At 41.1% G+C, this 21,355-nt stretch overlaps 1 protein-coding gene across 2 annotated transcripts in view; it reads right to left on the reverse strand.

Moving 5' to 3' along the window:
• LOC124178930 overlaps positions 1–7,833 on the reverse strand; it is a 119,212-nt gene extending 111,379 nt beyond the window's left edge. The window contains exon 1 of one of the 2 annotated variants that reach the window (XM_046562751.1): positions 7,147–7,833. The gene's annotated coding sequence lies outside the window, so the exon portion shown is untranslated. The remainder of the gene's footprint in view (positions 1–7,146) is intronic. The other variant, XM_046562750.1, reaches the window with a different exon arrangement.
• Positions 7,834–21,355: the final 13,522 nt, after the last annotated feature.

Here is a 21,355-nt window from a genome sequence, read left to right on the forward strand (position 1 = left end):
TACGGATCTTGAATTGAATATAAATACAAAAATTCGAATTATTTATAAGCGTCGGTGAAATTAAATTTCAGAAATCCGTAACCTCGAAAAATCTAGGTGGCCGTATGTAATCTGCAGCAAACACCTCTCGTAAGAAATCTCCAACTGTATGGTCAAAGTTCCGTTCTTACGTCATCGGAAAATCTCGTCAAAAGTTTCTACACCAAGACTTTTGCCAATCAAAGAAAATCCGAAAAGTCGGAACAACTCTGATTATTAGGTACCAGAAAATAAGAGAAGCACGTATACCGAGACAATCTCTTGAAACTTGAAAAACAATTGCGCATGCGCTAAATAATTCAATCTCATTGGTCGGCGAAATCTTCCCGCAGCGATATTCTTGTCTGCGATGCAGGGGGCCAACGTACACAAAATATGTACGTTTGAATTTTCAAAGAGCATAAGCATTAAATTCCAACCGTTCTTTGAAGAATCAATTTTCTGATCCAATAACAAATGCTTCCCAAACCTTTCCGAGTCACTACCTGGATTATTTGAAATTCTAACCTCGAAAATTCGTATCAATTACATCGCCGTCAGTTTTACAGCTGAAACTCGGGATGGCCAGCCTGCACGAACGGCCGATAAAACTCGCGCATGCGCAATTCATTTTCAAGTTTCAAGAGATTGTCGCAGCATACGGATCTTTGGTAGAGGACCTTCTTTTACCGCTCGACGAGTAGTTTCGGTGTATTATATTCAGATATGGAATTTTTTGCGCAACTCGTACTGCTGATGACGTATATAATGCATAAGTGCAGAAATTAACGAACCTGGTTTTTGCCAGTTGGTTAGTTGCCAAGAGCATATTGAGGTGAGCAAGTGAATTTGGTTAAATGCCACGAGCTCAGGTGGCGCGAGCAGAGTGTGGTTGATACTTGGGACGGTAAATTTGAGTTATCTGGATGGTTTATAATCATCTCCAGGTGTCTCCATCCCGAGAGGTCGGCGCAAGGTCACTCATCCGAGATCTCCAACTCGTCGAGAGATTAATCGTCCTCAGAATGTGACGTTCTCTTTTTATCTCCTCCTTCTCCCTTCCCTATTCATTTTTTTTTTTTTTCTCCTACTTACTCAACACGAAAAACCAAAGTCACGAGCCGCACAGTTGCTTCAACGACGCATCAAAGTGTAGAAATACTTTCGAAATACGTAGACATAAAGTGCGTTATATTTATGCGGTGTTTCAGCGTCATCGACTTAAAGAGAAACCGAGGTATAAGCAGATTTAGAAAAAGAATGTTTTGATGTCTTTTTCAATCAAACTATAAAATTACAACCTGCCTCGTCCGCCTTTGACTCATCTAACGTGTCATTACCACGGGTATATCTACATACGCGTTATACCTATACGTACAACGATGGATTCGCCACAGACACAAAACCGGATGCAGACGTAACTGAAGATTGCTCTCCGCTAAGTGTTCAACTCGGTCCTATTATACAGGTGGCTATAAACTTCTAGGGTATACTTGGATTCTTGGTGACAAATGATGCGACGATCAAATATCATATCTTGTCTTTTCATCTCAACGCGTTTTATGATGAGGTGTCGTAATGATTAATAACTTCGTCTGGTTCGATCAGGGTAACGACGTTTTTTTTATTTTTCGGCTACCATAAACTTCTTAAAGTAAACACTTTTTTTGACTTTATTGGCAGGTATGCTTTGACAGTGCTCCCCGTTTCACACGTAACAAATAACGTAGTTGCGGTTATCTACAAATGCACGTCACTGCAGGTATGATAGGATCGAATTGTACCAGCAATTTTGTTATTATTGTTATCAATTTTGTTTCACCTTATGTTATAGTCGTGTTATTAACGTATTGGTTCAGTTTCTATGACAGTGATTAATTCCTTTTAATATCCGTTTCCATTGCCCGTTTTGTCTACCACTTTCAAATTGTTTTTTCAATATGCCTTGGATATGATAGACCGATACATCGATCTATAAAATAGACAGATAGTTGTACTTTTTTTCAGAATGGAGTGGATATCTGCGAGACCGGGTCTCCTTTCTGTACCAATCGGTTGTTACGTAGTTTTTATGATTTATGACTACCGTGTCCAGACAACTAATTTTGCCGTTTACCTCAAATTCGTGTGTGAAAGTTACTCTTGGATGGAAATCGTTGAAGTGTCGTAGCAATTCTTTTAACACAAGTTGGAATGTCACCTAAATAACGTTTATAGAACTGTTGTTTGAATATTCATTCCTCTATGTTTTTTACGACAATAGTTTGTGTTTCATTCCAAGAAGTTTGCGAAGTTATACAAATGAATTTACTTGGACAAGATTTCATTCGCAAAGTTTCATTGAATTTATAAAAAATCTAAGGTCAAATAAAAATTACTTTTCTACGGGTAGAATTGAAAACCGTGAAATCGAATTGATGAAATGTTTAAAAAGACTTTTCAATTATTTAAAACACCTGTACCAGCTAGAGTTTTAACTACAAGATTTTGAATTTTAAAAAAATACCAACTCACGATGTTTCCGAATAATTAATGAATACTTAGAAGCCGTACATTTAAAGGATATATTCCACGTCGCCAGTTTCGCTGGTTACAAAAAATTCATTCTATCCGTTGGGGGAAAAAAGAAAGAAGGATTTACCCCTATAATAAGTTAACAGCCAGTCTTATCGTTCGTGATTTGCATAACTTTGACACAGTTCTTCGAATTCAAATTTGAATACCAGTCCACCTTTTCCTTAATTTATCGCTATCTTTGAAACGGTGTTGAAATTTATCCCGCTCGAGAGATTAGGAAAGGAAATAACACGGACGAGGCATAGCGCCTAGCAGACCAACACCGCCGAACGCGGACAGTATCGCCGTGTTTGCGTAACACGCCAATTGTCGATTTGCCAGGTAAAAACAAGATAAATCCCTACCGAACAGCTTCCTGCACTCTGAGACTGACAATCAACGGCTCGCTGCTCGCGGATGACGCAGGTCCCCCCGACTTCGCGGGTCACAAGCAATTATTTTTTAGCCTGTAAATTATACACGAAGTGGTAGCCAGACTGTGCTGAGAGGAAACGGTGAAACTTGGCAAATTAAGCATCCGACTGCGCATGCGCAAACATTGCTGGATTTTTATGCAAGCTAGTCATCTCAAGTTTCAGCTATCAAAGGCGGCTTGAGAAGGTTGCGTAATTGATGCGAGTATTTTTGGATTGAGCAGACCTCAAATTGTTGTTGCAGTGAATTTCGAGGGAAAATAACGCTTGGTAAAACTTTTACTGCAAACTATGACCGACGACTTATGACTGCTACGAGTCATCATAAGAATACTATTTCGATTCACCAGTTAACGCGGGAGATTTTTTCATCTCATGTCCCGATTCGAGTCCGTTGGCCCCCCCTGCCTTGCAGACGAAAATATTGCCACGGTAGGATCTCACCGGCCAATAGTTTTATTATTTTGCGCATGCGCAGTTGGCCGCTCCGGCTTACAAGTTTTACCGTTTCTTCTTGGCACGTTTTTTTTTTCACACGTACGAGCCTCGTCATCAAATAGTCTGTATCAGTAGAGATGCAATCCAACTTGACAAAAATAAAATCAATACAGAGTGACAAAGTTGGTCAATCCACTTTTCGGTATTGTTGCTAAATTTTTAATTTTTTTTTCCTACATAATTATATTTGAGGAAGTGTAGGACCTTGTTTCACTCGATCTTGTACCTGTAAAGTTCGTCTGTATCTGAGTCTGTGTCGTGCGGCTCATAATCGTTCCTCGCATCGACCTAGCTACTCGTTACTGCCAACATGACTTAAGCCTGAGGCTGTTTAGCGCGGTTATTAAAGGCGTAAATGTATGTCTGAAACCGTTGAACCTGTACGGTTAACTTCTTAAATAGGATGCAGCAACAGAGTTGCACAAGGAGTTGGAATAAAAATAATAGAAATGAGACTAAAACAAATATACAAATAAGATGGATTTTTACTACGGTGGATCAACTCGACGTGCTGGTTGATTTAAAACTATTCTAGCACTGTCGAAACTCTTCGTTCGAAATTTGATCCATTAGGGAACCTGAATAACTCAATTGAGAACTTTTATTTTACCTACAATAGCAGGAGCTAGAGATATTCCAGTCAATGACTGCAGCCGATCTGTGTAAAAAAAAACTCTACCGATGACGAGTGAAAATTGTGTGACAAGCCTAGATAATTACCCTTATCAAAATTTGAATTCATGTCGCATTGAAACATAGCGTAGATTTGGCTCATGTCCATCAAAATTTTGTGTACATACAGTTTCAAGGTACCAAAAGGTAATCGACGGTGTAAATATTCTCATCCCGACCTAATCCTGTAGCCAATTCGCCAACATTTCGGATTTTCTTAAAAATTCATTTGGCGAAACCGTTGATACAATCCGGCGCCCGATCTTTGAATATAAAAATATATTCAACCGTTTGAAGCGCGAAATAAAAAGTGCCGATCTATGAAAGGCGAGAGCAGTGAGACGCCTGATTCGGGTCTAATTAGCCTGCCGAAATTCAGGCGTGTCAACGGACGTGATAATTGTCGTATTCTTCTTTGAACCACCCACCGAAACAATTCCCAGTGAAGGATAGATACACACCTTTCGTACACAAACGACATGCGTCCTTTTGGTAATTAGGCGACCTGTCCTTGATGCCTATCTTTTTTCAAGAACAAGGCTAAAAGTAACGAAGTATAAATGTCCAAGCTGTCCGGGCCTAATGTCCCGGTGATGTATGGCCCACTCAGACCGCGATCCCGGGGGACTCCGTTGGTTTCAGAAAATAGAAGACCCTGTCCCTCTAACGCATCCCGGGTCTTCCTCGAGATGAAGATAGCCAGCGAGCATCTTCCGATTCGTCGATTCTTACGAGGTCCAGGAAATTAATTCACGGCGAAAATGATCGAAATTGTTTGCCGTTTTTTAGATTGTTTGTTTTTTTTTTTTTTTTGCTTTTTTCATTCACCGGGGACAGGAAGAGCAAAAATTCCACCTTAAGGAGGTTGGTTGGACGAAAATTGATGCCTTTTAACTCGATTACGGAATAGTCGCGAATTGAATACTGATCAAATAATTATTATTATTATCACATAAAGCAAGTATTGTTTATACGTTTTATTTTCCTTTATTTCATTTTTTTTTTTTTTTTGCGTACGTAAACGAATAAACCAATCGTTTCTGCGACGCTACAGAGAGTATCAAAATACAAAAAAGTGAAATTTTGCGTCCTGGTACTGGAATGTGCATTCTTGTGTACTCCGTACTAGAAAAAAAAACTTGCAAATCGTAGTGTTGATACATAAAATATCGTGTGCGCCGTGGAGGCAGTCTTTTTTTGCTCCCATATATGCACTAATTGCCTTTTCGTACTCATGGTGCAAACTTATACACTTAGCGTAAAAAGACCTACTTTACCTTTTTGATGAACAATCTATAATATTTGTAATCTAGGAAGATATCTTTGAATACGACAAAATAAAAAATACTGAAATTATAAACAAAAGCTTCGATATTGATACTTCATTTCTAATTGCTTGAAAATACATAGTTCAAAATCCATTAGATTCCTTCGATTTCGTCCACAACTGCTGTCGCTCATTTTAGTCAGAAGACTATTTTCTACAAATTCACTGAAACGCTTTTGTTAATCGTCTTAGCATCGTTAAATTTAAAATTCAACAGTGGATCGACATTGATTATCATCAACAAATAGCAATATTAAATTAACTACTGAAAACGAGAAAATTTGTTTGAGTGGCTTTTTAGAAAATGAAATAGTCTGTCGGAAAAAATGAGCCGTCATATGGTAGAATCAAATAATTCTGCTAGAATTTGAACCATTTTGAGAGATTTTAAACGTGGCATTGATATATTTGAGTTTTCGATTGTGATTAAAAAATTTCCTTTTTTCGATCTCCTAAAGAGATCCTTGTAACTCACAAATATGATAATAATCTGATAAATAATCGATGCACAACTATCTTGAAAGAAAGTTAATAAAATCAATCGATTTCAGTAAACCTCTTTAGAGGATTCACAGATAATCTGACATGTGACAAATCACTTATGAACCACTTTTTTTAGTCTTCCAAAATCTTATATTCTGCCGCATAATAACAAGCATGTTTTCAATCGTTATATATGATACCAAACAAGAAAGTCATTCACCACTGAACGATCTTACTAGCAGATTCTCTTCGTCGAATTAAATTCACAATCAGTCCAACAGAATAATCTGCGGACAATCACGTTGATACATTGAAATAAAAATCGTTATTCTCTCTACTGTACACTACGTTTATTATCTTCAACTCCCTCTCTGATGAGCAAGTTCACTTTATCATTTCTGAAAACGTGAATAATTATTTGTTCGTAATGGCGTTACCGAAGTGTGGCGTGGTATTATTCCAGTACTTTTAGCGATGATCGGAGGTATAACCTAGCCGGGAGAAACCAGTTTTCTGTGATTGAGCGATGCTAATTGAGCTCAAAACATGCAAACGCGTATACATCTAAAACGCGGATGATTTCACGGGTAACTAACCGAGCTGAGCAAGCAACTAGCCGGTACTATATAGCCGATAGCTACATTTGTAACGATATTCAATACAACCGATTTTCGTAAATGGCACTAAATTTGTTTACTCAAAATTTGTTCGCGGAACTCTTACATCATCGGTTAAATGTGAAATTAAAATATTTTTATACAGTTGGAAGTGCGGAATTTGATATCCTGCATAATTCATGCGGTGTTGCTTGACAATTGGGAATTAACGGGGAAAGGACTCCCCAACTCTCGAACAACCATGTCCGATGCACCATTGCTACCAAATTTCACACAACAATCCTGCATCATCCGACAAAATTTGACATTGATGAAATAAACTGGGAAGATTTCGCGTGGCGAACTCAATCGGCTTAAGCAGCTCGTTGAACAGGGAAGATATTTTTCTGCGTGATTATTGAAATAGTCGTCAACGCAGTCGGTCAGTGTGGGTGCGTTTTAGAATCGACTTAATCATTAATTCTTATTCCCAGGAATAGGATCATAAAATGAAAACAAAAGAGCCAGCAGTGCATTTTCAACGGCTGGTCTGAAAATTTACCTTGTTTTTAAGTATTCCAATATAAACTGGTAAGCGCGACACTGGCTGATAAACTGGTCACTAACTGTATCAAATAAACTCCGGAGTGAAAACTATAATCGTCGTCGTGTCTAGTCACTATTAACTGAGGTCGAAATTGTCACAACAGGCGGTGAGAAGTTGTCACAAATGATATTGACGTTCACGAAGAACAACATTTTCGAATAATTGAACTCGCTTCAAGAATCGTCGAATCGTCGAACCGGCGTTGCCGAACCGAATCGATCTTCTGGTTCCACCTGCACTAGGACCGTTTAACCCCTGCATCGGTGCCGATTCACCATGACAGATGACATCGTGTTATCTCCCATTCGCACTGTTCAATTAAGCTGATTAAAAATGGTCTAGAATCGAAAATGGTTACACTGAAGAGTCAACTTCACAACATCGATACTCCGGCACTGTGACAATTTAAAGCACTCGTAGGTTTAGAGGAACTTGATTCCGTTTCGCAACTATGAATACAATCGGTTGTTCACTGTTTGTGCTGGGACCACCACTCTCTTGTACTGACACTCCGGGTACCAGCGTTATTCGCAATCGAAGTCGAACCAACCGCCTTCTCACGTTTCCTCGCCGAGAGCCGAAGAACTAATAAAACCTCGAACGCGGTCTGGAACCGCTGCTGCGTAGGCCGCGCGCGTTCTTCCACCACTTCGATTCTGTCCTATCCTCCTACCCGGTGCTGCAGACAAACTATCCGAGAGACACGGACCTCTCGGCAGGTAGGAGAAGGAGAGAGGCCGCGGAGGCAATGCGAGGCGAGGCTAACCGAGGCAGAACTCCGCAGTCTTTAGCGTGGCTTCGTCCTCACTCGGTCAAGGTCCTGCACCGAAAAGGCTCGCCCATCGGCTCCATCTGCGACGGTCCATGGACAGCGCTATACTTGGCCACGGGTCCAAGATCATCCGATTTCACGATCTTTCACTCCGTATGTACCTGCACACGTGGTACCAGCGAGAGGACCACCTCCTACGCTCCGGAAACACCTACAAGTCAGCTTTTTGCACGCGTCACCGGTGTTTCGAAAAATCGCACTTTCGCGCTGCAAGCGCCAGATCCATTTTTGGATGTCCGAATCGACTGTCACGACTACAACAACCAACGTTTCGACCTTTGGTCTGAACGTGAATCTGACTGCTCTTTAGTCCCGGAATCAGGAAGTCCTCGTGCATTTATAACATACCGTGGCAACATGTTGGTCTGGCCAACAGCAGAGCTCAGATGTTCTCTGTGTCTTGATGTCCTTGAAATAGTGAGTTTCTCAATGACGCGACTCGCGAAAAATACATACATACGTCACATTTCCTACTATTTGCCACAAATTTGGAAAGCATGTCTTAACGATGAGTTGAGTCAACACATTGTCGGGTATGAGAACCTTTAAATCCTGCAAACGATTTCTTGGAAAAACTTATTATTTCGTTCCACCATTTAATACCTTGAAGATTTTGACTGTAGCCTTATTTGACTGTTACGACTTCATTTTTAATACTTCTGTGAACCAGGAGTAACGGGTCTAGTTTAAAGGGGTACTGTAGTCGATTTCGACGTTTTCGTATATATCTCTAAATATCCAAGTCCACATATCGCAAACGTGAAAAAGGACTTGACAGCCACATTCTATGCGCAGTTCTGAACAAAAACATTTTAACGCATTTTCCTTTGACGCAGAAATAAATAAATGGCATGCATTTCACACTAAAAAAAAATGGTATGTTTCGTTGGTTGGAGCTTGTGCAGTGAAATGCTAGGAAAACTCTCGTACCATGTACTTACGTTTGACCAGAAGAACAGTATTATTTTGAATCAGATAAACCGTCAGGGAAATCCGTGATGCTCTGGATTCATTGCTCGATCTGTAGTATCTTGACTTTAAATTCAGACTTGCGTTTTGGGGTGATACTGGATTCTTTTGCAATGAATTTAAATTTCGTTAAAATGGATACCGACAAAGCCGAAAAGTGGTCCATGATTTACGTCGTAAGAACTTTACTTACTGGACTTTGGAAAAAACGAAGCTCGGACGAACATCTTGCTGCATATAATCAATAAGGAAAAAATAAAAGACGGATAGATATTGTTTTAATTATGATTTAGTGAATCTGGGGTGATGTGTAAATTTGCGATCGGAATTCCCTCTCCCTTTTCATAGGATTACCTATAACCGGTAGAGGTACCACCACTTTCTAAGAGCAAGGCCGGCGTTATTACATTACATAACATTCTCACCTGGAACAGAATGGTTCAAGGATTATAAATTTGAGTGCAGCGCACGATTATACTCAAAGAATCGCCTCCTTTCGAATAATTTTTTTTATGCAAATATATAAGACTCGCAGCCACTACTTTGATATTCACATATGATTAAAATCTCGTTTCAAGGCGAGGCATTTCTCGAAAGTATCAACGCTCTTTTTGTTCAATTTCGATCCTTTATTTTTATTCTTTTAATTCAATTTAACGTTGACTTTTTTTTTTAGTTTCTTTATTCTGAAGCGTAGAGCAGCGTGGAGTTAGGACAGCACAACTTTTGCAGGACCTGTTTAACACGGACGTGTGTACTTGTATGCATGGTCTAATTTCATTATCCATGACTTTAAATACTGCGTAGCTCGAGCTTAGCACAGAAACAAATGTAGCGCTTAAGAGGTTCTTTATCTTCTTTCTTCTTTGTTTTTTCTTTTTTTTTTTTGCCCCGCACATTAGCCGTGCGAATTCCTAGGCATCACGTCACCGGCATTGAGTCTAGCACAGGCATACAGGAAAAAAAGGAGAGGGGGATCGGGAGTATGACAAGGACCAAGTAACACGATCGCTGTCAGAGAAATTTCTTTACAGACGCGTTCATCTTCAAAACTAATTGCTACGTTTTCTTCACTGATGCGGCGCTTTGCCAGACCGCTCGACTGGAAACTCCGGTGGTCATTGGTCCCTTACAGCTCACCTTTGCAGAAACCGGATAGTACGCCGTTGTATGTATATAATGCATTCGCAAACAGGCGACATGCCTCTCGGAGACGTCTGACACGCGACACGTGACATTCGTTTTCGAGTTTGGACACACAGACCACACCATGTCGCAATGAGCACGGGACTTGGACCTTGACTCTGGACACTTGACAGTTCCACCTTATATTTCTCGTAATATATTATATTGGCACGCACGGTGTTACAGGGGTCACTGTAACAAGCTGCGAACCTTTGGAACATGCAACCTTCAACCGTGCGCGACCATCTCTCAATGTACAACAACGAATGACCTGTACACGAGTAGGAAACCTACATGTCCTCGCGAGAGGACATTTTAACACAATTAAAACGTCAAAAAAATTTTTAGAATAAGAAACACGTCGAGTCCTTATTATTTCACCCGAACATGACAAGTTACGAGTTACTAATGTCACGCTAAATAGCATTGAACGCTTAAACCTTCTACGTTAAACGGAGTTAGGAAGTGTAATAACATCATGTCGTCAAAGTCACTCCAGATTTTTTATACCGCACCTGGTTAGCATTGAATCGTTACTGACGTTTTCGGTTCCACATTTATACAGCGACGAATCAATTATGCTAAGTGAACATACATTTTTGTTTGGACCGAATTATGTTTTAACCGAAAATTAACTGTGCTGATAATTATACATTCTCTTTGACGTGCTCACAGTTTAATCAGGATTGAATTATTCTGTTTCTCCTTGAACATTTGTAACTTTACTTTCAATATGCTATCGGAATATCTAAACATGCAACAAAGTGTATCGCTACTGAAATATCAAAACATTCAATGACTTGATCGAATTCTCGGTTACTAACAATAAGTCCAATAGTGATTGTTCGAGATTATTCACCTCTCATCCATTCTTCCTGCACTTTTTTATTTCTTCCCTATATTTGCCACGCCCATGATATAGAATTTCACGGCTAGTTTGACGCGATATAAGAAGAATCGAATTCAAAAACTACACCCGACAGATATTAAGCACCATAAGTCTTTCGTATTTACCAATTAATCACCGTGTACAACAGATTTACCAGCAGAGGCATTATATGTTTTTTTCTTGCCTGATATTCGGAGTTCATTTCAATAGATTGATAAAAGCGTTCTAACACATTGGATTATACTTTTCATACAAGTATACACTTGTTGGCTGTTTAATTGAAGAAGCAATTACAGCTTTAATGATGCTGGTGATCTTCCTGACATACGTGTGAACACACTCTGCTCATTCCAAATTCAAACTTCACCATTAATCCCCATGTCACGTTAGAAAGAATCAATGAAAAAAAGTCGAAAAAAAATCCCAGGAAACATCGTGTCCAGTATCCTCTCTGCCAGTTGTTGACTAACGTAAAATTCCGATTCACTTTTTTTATCCTGAAAAAGGTCCGTCTTTTTAATTGCACAACAGGGGGCAGATCATTTGGACTCCCCACCTACGACGGCCAACACAGTATTATATATCTGTATTCAGCGATACATTATCGTTCTCCAAGCCGAGACCTGGGCCCCATGAGGCAGTTTGAATTATGCGAAACACAACGATCGGATATCATTCATCGCCCTATCATCAATCAAGAATTGCTCCCCAATTGTCTCTGGTGTTTTCCCCTTTCTCTGATCGCTCGTGATCTTGACACGCCTCGCATGGCACTCCCTTCAGATGCCAGAGCCTCATCTGGACGAAGCGGTCCACAATACCAAATGCCACTCCAAGAGTTCCACTGCGTCATTCCAAGTGCAGTGAAAAGTCCCTGTAATCTTTGTCCGGAAAAGATATTCGTTACCGAGTCATCGTATCTCTTGAGGTTCTCGAAAGTCTTTCAATGGTCACAGACTATCGAAGTCCATCTGCAGCGGTAACGTTAAAATCGTGTCGAAGCATCGTCGTAGCTGGTAACAGTTACTGTGACGTCAGCTTTCTCCGTGGTAAATCAAGATATGTAGGAGGTAGGTGCCTGTAACCCCAAGGTATACGTACGATCAGCGGGCAAAGCGTTTGGTTACAATTCACGATTTAGTTCCCAGTGACCGTATGATACCGGGGGAGTCAGAAGCGCACACCTACCTACCTACTTACGGCTCTTATGCCAGAGTGCGATAGAATCCTGACTTGTGGGTGACTTATGGAAATCGTGAGTTCGCGTACAGTCACCGTTATCCGTGCACCGTACCACCGGAGAGCGGTGACTTATGGCTCTTAGAACGCCTCGGGCAAGGTGAGTCCCAGAATCGAACGCTCAACGACCCGAGATTAATTCATATTTTGCAATCCCTATTTTCTTTTATCCCTTACCTTCGGATCAAATTCTTTATCCTCCCATACACCTTTAAGAATCCCACGCGAGGAATCATTCTTGGCAATGTTTCATGCCTCTTTTACTGCAGGTTCATCCCACGTTATCTTGCAGTTTACACTACCTTCGATCGTGCTTCAAGAGATGAACGGAGCCAGAGTGCTCCATCCGACGATTTTTGTCACCGGTCGACGATCATGTTTCGAACCGGTTAGCAACAGTAAACAGCGAAATACGTACTACATTCGACTGACGTCATTACTCGCATAGCTGGATCCTGTGGTGAGCAGCAGACACTCGCAGGGCTGCTGTTCAAAAGGAGGACACACTGGGATTACCGCGAGTAAATGTGTCAGTTTGTGACTTCTGCCGCGTGCTCTCATGAAACTTGACCATTTTATCACTGCAATTCTCGAAAATTCTGTAAACACAATATCTTATTCGAACAGCGCCAGAACCAATTGCATCACTTGACCACTGTTTGACTTATTCAGCATATGAATGAATACAGTGTTCCACTTTATACTTTACCCTGAGATCTTGCTTAGACTTTAATAACAAGAGCAGAACTAGTGCCCAGTAGACATTCGCGGTACTTGACAGCTTTAGCTCGTATCATGTGCTAGAAATGATCCACCAGAAACGAGAAGTTTCTTTGAGCGTTTTTCAGTTCGTTTTTGACATATATTCAATATTAATATTCAATTTGGTTCATTGATATCATAGATTGGAGCAAAATTGGGTCATGAAAACAAAACCGTTTAGCCCAAAAAAGGGTTTTCTTCAGGTGCTGAAACATATTTCATTGCAAAGTTTTGAAGACTGACTTTGAAATTTTAAGTTTTCCTCTGATTTCATTTATCAATTATGTACACCGGTATGCAAGCAAATTTTTTAATACATTCAAGGTTCGTTGACATCTGCAGGAAAACGTGCTGCAGCATCCGTGAAAACGTTACGTCCATGTGACTATATGTAATATTCACCTTTGTCGTGCACCAAAGAAGAACAGTAAAGAATCTACTGACAAGAAGAATTGTTCGTACCGATCAGAATGAAACTTTGAGTCAAACGACGTCATCGTTGGTCGTTGATCACAGATTGGTAGCGAAATTTGGCTACCCGGTGTTTACCCAGTGACGCGAAATCTCGAGTGCTCTGTTCCAAGATTCCGCGCCGGCGTCCAGACTTTGATAAAATTGAGCAAGTTAAAATTGGTTATAGACGCAGCTATGCAGCTGGTGGTCGAGAGAAGGACCTTGGAAAGTTACCTACATTACTGGCGAGACAAGCGAGGTGCCCTGCACCACCACGCCGGAGTACACAATACAAGATACTCTCCGGGCGTTATGAAGGGCTCTGTGTAGTTATTAGAGGTTATGACGGCGGTAATATCTCACTCAGCACGACTCCACGGTAATGTTACAGCCGACATACACACTCCCTGGCAAATCTAGCGTCATGTTCCGTACTCTCAACGCCGGGAACTCGAGCGAGCCGGTAATCTACCTCAGTCTGTAATTTGGCATACCAAGATGTTAATAGACGGCACTCTTCCCCTCCACCTCCCCCCCCCCCCCCCCTTCCACCATCTACCTCCCTTACGCAGGTCGTGCATGTACAAGGCACACGCGAATCCGCGGCGCACTTTTCCAAACGGTGCACGCCTCCCCATCAAACAGGGTGCATAGGTAGCCCCGTGATCACCGTCAGCGTCGCGCCGAGACGACTGACGCTTGTCTCTCTCTTTCCCCCCCAACTGCACTACACGGCTGTGTTCTCCGCTTGTAATTTCAACCCGGCGTTTACCCTCAAGCTTAAACGTTTTAAACTTCTTGCTTGTTTGCCAGGTTGATAATTGTTATTTCATCATGGTATGGGAATGTCTATCAAGATATTGCTGCGAGGATGGAATGGTAGCTTGGTGGTAATTTGATCGTAATCGTTCGCTTGGCATCGTTATTATACTGTCGAATATTGAATGGAGTCTCTCAGAAATTCACTGCTCCGAAATATGTTGCTATTTCCCATGCAACGGTATTTGAATAAAGTTAGATGTAATCGACTGAAATGAGTTTAGGAAAAAATCGGGGGAGACACCAAACGAAAAAAGTTAACGTTTCATAAGGGATACGGAAGAATGCGAAATGATTAGTGGAAGCATTTCATAGTGAGACGCAAAATGGAAAGCAGAAAAATACAGGTTATTTTCACTGCGAAAATCTTGGCTGAAAATGTACGTGAACAACTTGACGACTCCTTGACAAATTCTCTGACGGGTATCGGCAGAATGATCCAGTCATGATTCAGAGAAAAAATTAGTACCAGAGATCGCTCTTGCAATTAGTAACAGCCGTGGCTTTATGTAGTATCAGCAATTATTACAAGGTACTGTTATTGCGGAGCAGGCAAGAAAACATTCGATCACACTAGCATACGTACGCTTTAAGCCGGGTTCAGTCTTGAATAAAGCGACAGTAACGATCCCTATGGTTCAAGCTTCGTTAGCGATCGTTGGGAACAGTCTGAACCCACCATAAGAGTAATGGGAACATAGTCGCGTATGCAATATATTTATCGCGGATGTTGAAGCCGTTGAAAAAATGCGCGCCCAAGTGTAACCGCAACTCCCGAAAGAGGAGGTGCAAATTAATTAACAGCTTGGAGCATCAATCAAAACGTGCGCCGTGGCAATTTCGTCAAATTAAAATACGCCAAGGGGCAATTGGATACTCAAGTGTGTGGCGTCGCCCGAAGATCCCGGACACGCGACTCGGACTCGTGTTATTTAAATCTGGTGTGTAGATTTCTATCTGGGATACGTTGTTTGACGCGGTGTCCGGGTACATCTGTGTTCCGATGTGTCTACCTGCTCTTCGGCCTGCAGCACCGCTGCAACAGCAGTCGAACTTGTCTAGGCTATTGCGCAAAGTGTTTTGACCTCATATGAACGTCTCCCACACAATCGCTGAAGTGAGTCATATAAGTGTACAACCGGTATTCATTTGAGGAATGTACGAGTAGTCCTTGACGGACTTTTATCAAGTGCACTGCGCGCCCTGGGTTCCGGTCCCGAGCAGCCAGTCCGAAATCGTTTGCAATTCATTGTACGTATTTTTATAACGTAGGATTAAGAGAGTTCAACGCAGTGGATGGTCGGTCCGGTGGATGAGGAATGAAACTCCCGTTTTTCAATCGAAGTCCACTGTGACTAATAATTTAAATCGACCTCGTGAACCTTGGACTATCATTTCGGCGATTATAGGTGTTCCAGCGGGCCAGCTATTCCGTCGTTGTAATGATAGACCGATGGTTAATTGAAAACACCTAGCACAAGTTCGTTCTGCGTACAATGTTTTGTGGCGATATAATAATTGCGCGCGGGTTATAAGTATATACGGAATGATATAATGCGTGTAACTGTTCCCCTTGCCCCTAATTCTCGAATACGATCAAAGGATAAGGGGGACGGGAGCAAGCGCAATCGTTGGAATATTAACGTCGCTGTAACGATTTTGTAAGCGCTTCAAACTGTGCGGCAGACAATACTACAGGATCTTCAGATCAGCATGAAAATAAGTAAATAACGTGAATCAGTTATTTTCGTCTTATTCTGGTTCCGAAAAAGGATAAACTTTTGAATTGGATCATTCAATTACTATGTAAATTAGTATAAATTTGCACTAGCAGATTTGGACAGTCTTCATTACAGTATTTTCTGATAACCATACCAGGACACGTTGCAGTGGTTTGAAGTTATTGTTTATTATTGTTTTTTAAGTTACTGTTTTTATTGTGAAAATGATAAATATCCAAAGCAAAAAGTAACGGATGATGAATACAGATCAATTTTATCAGAATGCAGTTCCCTTTTCTCAGGAATACGGGCAGAAAAAACTAAGCAACTTGTCTTCAGAAAAAATAACATGCAAGGTACGATTTACATGAAAGTATTGCATTGTGTACACTAAATCTAATCATATAATAAATTAAAACAATCGCCTCTTCACCCTATTCATGACGTCGAAACAGAATCATTCTTTTTCGGACTTCTATTGACAGTAGAAAAAACGCGACCACAAACCTTGTTCACTTTCATATTCAGTTGCAAACGACATTAAATGACTGTCGATGATTATTCTTCGGTTAAGATCAATACATAGAGAAATTTTGCAACTAGCTACAACCAGTTTGACCTTGGTCACACTTGACTCGCAGTAAATGTCATTTGGAATATCTTCCTCGTCCTCGGAGTCAACTCGGGAGCCGTACTCGTCTCGGGCTGTTCAAATGCATGAGAAGAGTTTAGACGCCACAAGTTGTAGGTAGGCAGTTTTCAGCACAAAGGTCTTCTCTTACGATGTAGGATCCTCCTTTCTCTCAGCTTCACGTCACGACCTCCTATGCCGACCTGATACCCACCTTCCTTTTTATCCCCGACAAACTCACGGTTCCTTCACTTGTCTCGAGTATGCTAATCGCCACCGGTAGTATATCTACCCGGGTGAAACCTTCACGGTTTGACAGAGTCAGTTTGAGCCGTTACCTAAATCTTCGTTATGTAAACGCAGTGAATATTCAGCATATTGCTCACGGCTTGGACCAGTTTCACGATAACGGTTTAATAATGGCTTCTGAATTTATCACGTATTACCCATAATAATGTATAGCATTTTTACTACTCTCTTGACTACCGATATACTTGACTTGCTGTTTGAATCCTGTAACCAACATCAATCGATGTAGCACGTCTCACCACTACTGCATTATGAACTTTCCTAGTGGATTTGTTTTCCTTCGTTCTCCAGTACACGAGGTGTTTCAAAGTGGTAGATGCATGAGTTGAGACGTCAATGTGAATTACCAAAACCGTTCCTCACTGATTTCAAAGCACTGTAGCGAACAAAAAGGCTTGCAGAAACACCGAGACGTGTTCTTCACAGCGTCGAGAAAACTTGGTAATTACAGAATATATGCGTAACAAGAGATAGACGCGTTATTCTAGCCACGGATGTATGGTTATTTAGATAACAACTACTTCTTCGAGATTGCGGTTGTGTATAGGTGTATGTACACTACTCAGATATATTGTTAAGAGCTTTCCAGTCGAGTCGACGATGGCGAAAGTAATTCATCGGGTAGCTACTGCTCAACTCACAACTCGAACCACGGTGCGTAAGAATACAATAAAAAATATTCGAATCGCATTAATCACGGTGCCGTAAAATAATAGACGCGGTGCCTCGTGTTCTACACGGATTTGCAACGTGTCTGTACAACGTGGTTTCGATACGTGGAAGCGACATGGATTATACTACGAGCAAAACCGATGTGCGTTGCCTAATACGTGCTTCGATCCGTGCGTTACTAATATGTATGTGGGCCGTTCCATGTCAACCCAACTTGCCTTCGACCCTAACAACCTTCGATTTCTTCTTTCAAATGCATAGTGTATCGTTGGGAACGTTTTCTAACGTAGCATGTGAAAAATTTCAGATTCTAGCCATCCGTGTTCTATTTGGCAGCTTGGAATGCTGTTCCATTTCACAATTTCGTGGCCAATACTAGCACAAACTGGAATGGAATTGATCTAACCTCACCAGAAGTATTTCATACTCTCGCAGAGGACTTTGTTGTAGGTTCACTGTCTTCGAAATATAGTATTCGTTGCCTCTGGAACAGACACCATTAAAAGTAAATGACGAGGGACGTCAATTGAATCGGAGCTTTTTACGGTCTGTTGCCCGGTACTTAACACGACTCGAATTCATGCACTGGCCAGCCGGGCGTACGTCTTGCACCTAGACACCTGGGCCGATGCCGAGCGGCGGCTCATTTTTCGACGCCATGGTTCTTATTAGCGTCTTCCTGATTTTTTCAACTCTGCCTGAAAGAAGAATAAAAATAAAAAATGCCGTAGAACCACGATGCTCCGTTAATAGAAGAGGTTAATCTTCCACCTTCCTTCTACAAGATAACGTAGGTTTCATCGACCCCAATAAGAAATATTATTTACAATACATTTTATTTCACACCAAGCCACGCATGTATATTAGTATCGTTACGTAAAACGGGCACCACGCAAGGCTTCGTTGAATTTGATTAACTACAAATATACGAAGGAATTAACTACATTGCTTGACAAACGAGCATTGGCGGACATAGACGGCAACGAAGTAACAGCTGGACTAAGCGTCCTAATTTATTCCACATTCAGTAAGCTTGCGTAATTATTTCACTTTATATGCAAACGTAGGCCTAACAAATTTTTTCATCATTCTGAATCATTACTGCACGCTGTCGTTTAGGGTGATTTTCGCCGATTGCGGGTAAATTCCTGGTTGTACCACTTGCTTCATCTCGTAAAGAATACATCGTTCGTCGCAGTAATGGAAAAATGGCGCTATCAACAAATTCCTGCCTAACTTTTTGCAATTAAAACTATCATGGTCATGGAATCGCTCTACATCGCGATGCCCGAAAACCTTGCCATGATCGTCTGTGGCGGAAATGAATGTATTGGGTGGGATAGTTTCGGTTGACACACTGTGATTTGATCATCAGAATTGTGTCTGAAAGTAACTCAAGATCACTTATTTACTCGTACCTTTTCATTCTATTTCCTATTCACTGGTCTAGCTTGCCGCATAAGCTCTAATCCTAAGCCAACTGGTAGCAGCCAATTCCGCAGACACTATGAACCTGGATTTAATCTACGCCTCTTAAGAACAGCAGTGATGCAACGACATCAAAGGCCCCAGCTCTGGTACATCTAATGGCCCTAATCCAGCCTAACCTCATCTAATCGAACCCTGCGTAACTCAACCTTGCTGAGAAAATAACAATTGCTCATTATTTCGAAGGTCTTTTAGCCTTTATACCAGCTGCTCCTCTTCCGGCAAGAATCATGTGGACACCTAATACGCAGCTTATTCAAGATTAACCCGATGTCTATTTTAACTGTTTGAAAGTTAACTTCAGGTAGCCTACACTTGAGGTATGACATCTGTTGACGATAAACGAGATTTATCCAATTAGGGGTTGAATGTTGAAATAGCGTTTCCGATTTAATTCCTAGAGAATCGACAATGACGCCAAGATCGGAATACTGTTCGAAGATACCACTTTAGTATATTCATCGCATCTAATACGACATAGAAAATTGACGATGTAACACCGTGTTGGTCCATTAATAACAAAAAGTCGAAGGACAAAACCATTCGTTGATCTGTCTCAAACGATATACCTTCTTGTACTTGAACGGCAAATTTCATGTAGTACAAGGTACTCGATACTCTCCTGTCTCTGGACTGGGAAAAACAAAGGGATCGAGGTACAGAGCGAGACTTGAGACGTCAGGACAAAATAACTCCGTGTCACCATCCAAATAAGAGTGAACATGGCTTGTTAGTCGCAAGGCTGCGCGCCGTGGTAATCCTGTTATTCTCAGTTAAGAGCGGAGGCTGCAACCGGCGGAATAAGAAATAAAAATAATCCAGCACCCAACAAGAGATATAGATATTCGACCAGATTCAATTTAGACTTCAGAATGTGTCGTTGGGTACGTCAGGCCAGAGCACCGTAATAAGCTTTCTGGGAAAATCGTTCTTGCAACAAATGCAAGTATACATTCTGGTTGTACATACAGACAACGCAGACTAGGCTATAGACAACTCGCCTCCAGGACCGGTTTCAATTTCAATCGACTTTGCAAAAGCACTACCTCCGCGGTGCACGATATATACATGTACACATACATGCACATGTGCATAGATACATGTATATAAGCGGCAAGGAATCGAGAAGAATCACTGGTGGAAGTGCCTAACGACCCGATATTATCGGCTCGGCACTAAAAGTTTTCCTTCAACGGCGGAGCGTGTCCAGTAGGAAGGCCGGCAGTCGCTCACCTGGGCGACCAACCAGGACAGCCGTCACTCTTTTGACTCGGTTACTGCCGTGATTAAATGATTTTACTTTACTGTCACCGCTTGGGAATAGCGAACGAGCCCGCGAACAGCCCTCCACCTTACGTAATGCCGATTAATTGCCGTCTAACTAAGAAGGTAGGGCAAGAAGAACCGATCGCTACACTTCTATACTACGCAGTACGCTTGTCACCGACCATTTGTCCCGCTTGATCAAGTACTCTTGACTTGAGAAGTTAGACTGGACCAGAAACACCACGAGCACACTTATCGTCGAGAGACGATATCAATACTTATCCTTAAAAAGTTTATGATTATTTGTATAGGAATTCCGGATTTACCGACACATTGAAATTCTTAGGCATTCGTCATTCACCGTAATAACGTAATAGTTATGAAACTTCATTTACAATTAGGTCTCTCGGCCCGAATTAAGGTATTTTTCACTGTTACGACAAGATAAGAAGATATTATCTTTGAAAACTTGTTACTGATCTATCTACGATAAAAATTGGACCGTTTGGGGAACCGTTAGTATTCGTACAAGTTTGACGGCTTAGGTTATTGCTGGAATGGATACGGCTCAGTGACGATCAACCACACGTAAAAAATGAAAGCAAAATTACTAACTGCATCAGTCGACGCTTTTAGCATCGTTTCGTTTCTTATGTCATTTGTGATTCTGAGAGCATCACGTGTAGAACTTAGTCACTGGAGATTATATGTGATGATGGTTGTGGATGATCTTAGATACAGTAAAACTTCATTTATCCGAGGTAATGTGGGAAGGACATAGGTATCTCGCATAGGTGAAAACTCGGATGACACGGAAGAAATAAAAAATTCGAGAATTTGTATCATTTTTTATGTATTTGATATGGTAGGATGAAATTTAATCAAAAAAGTATATAAAAGTGAAAATCTAACGAACGTAGATTAATCTT

Source organism: Neodiprion fabricii, chromosome 3 (genome assembly GCF_021155785.1).
Source record: "Neodiprion fabricii isolate iyNeoFabr1 chromosome 3, iyNeoFabr1.1, whole genome shotgun sequence".
Lineage (NCBI taxonomy): Eukaryota > Metazoa > Arthropoda > Insecta > Hymenoptera > Diprionidae > Neodiprion > Neodiprion fabricii.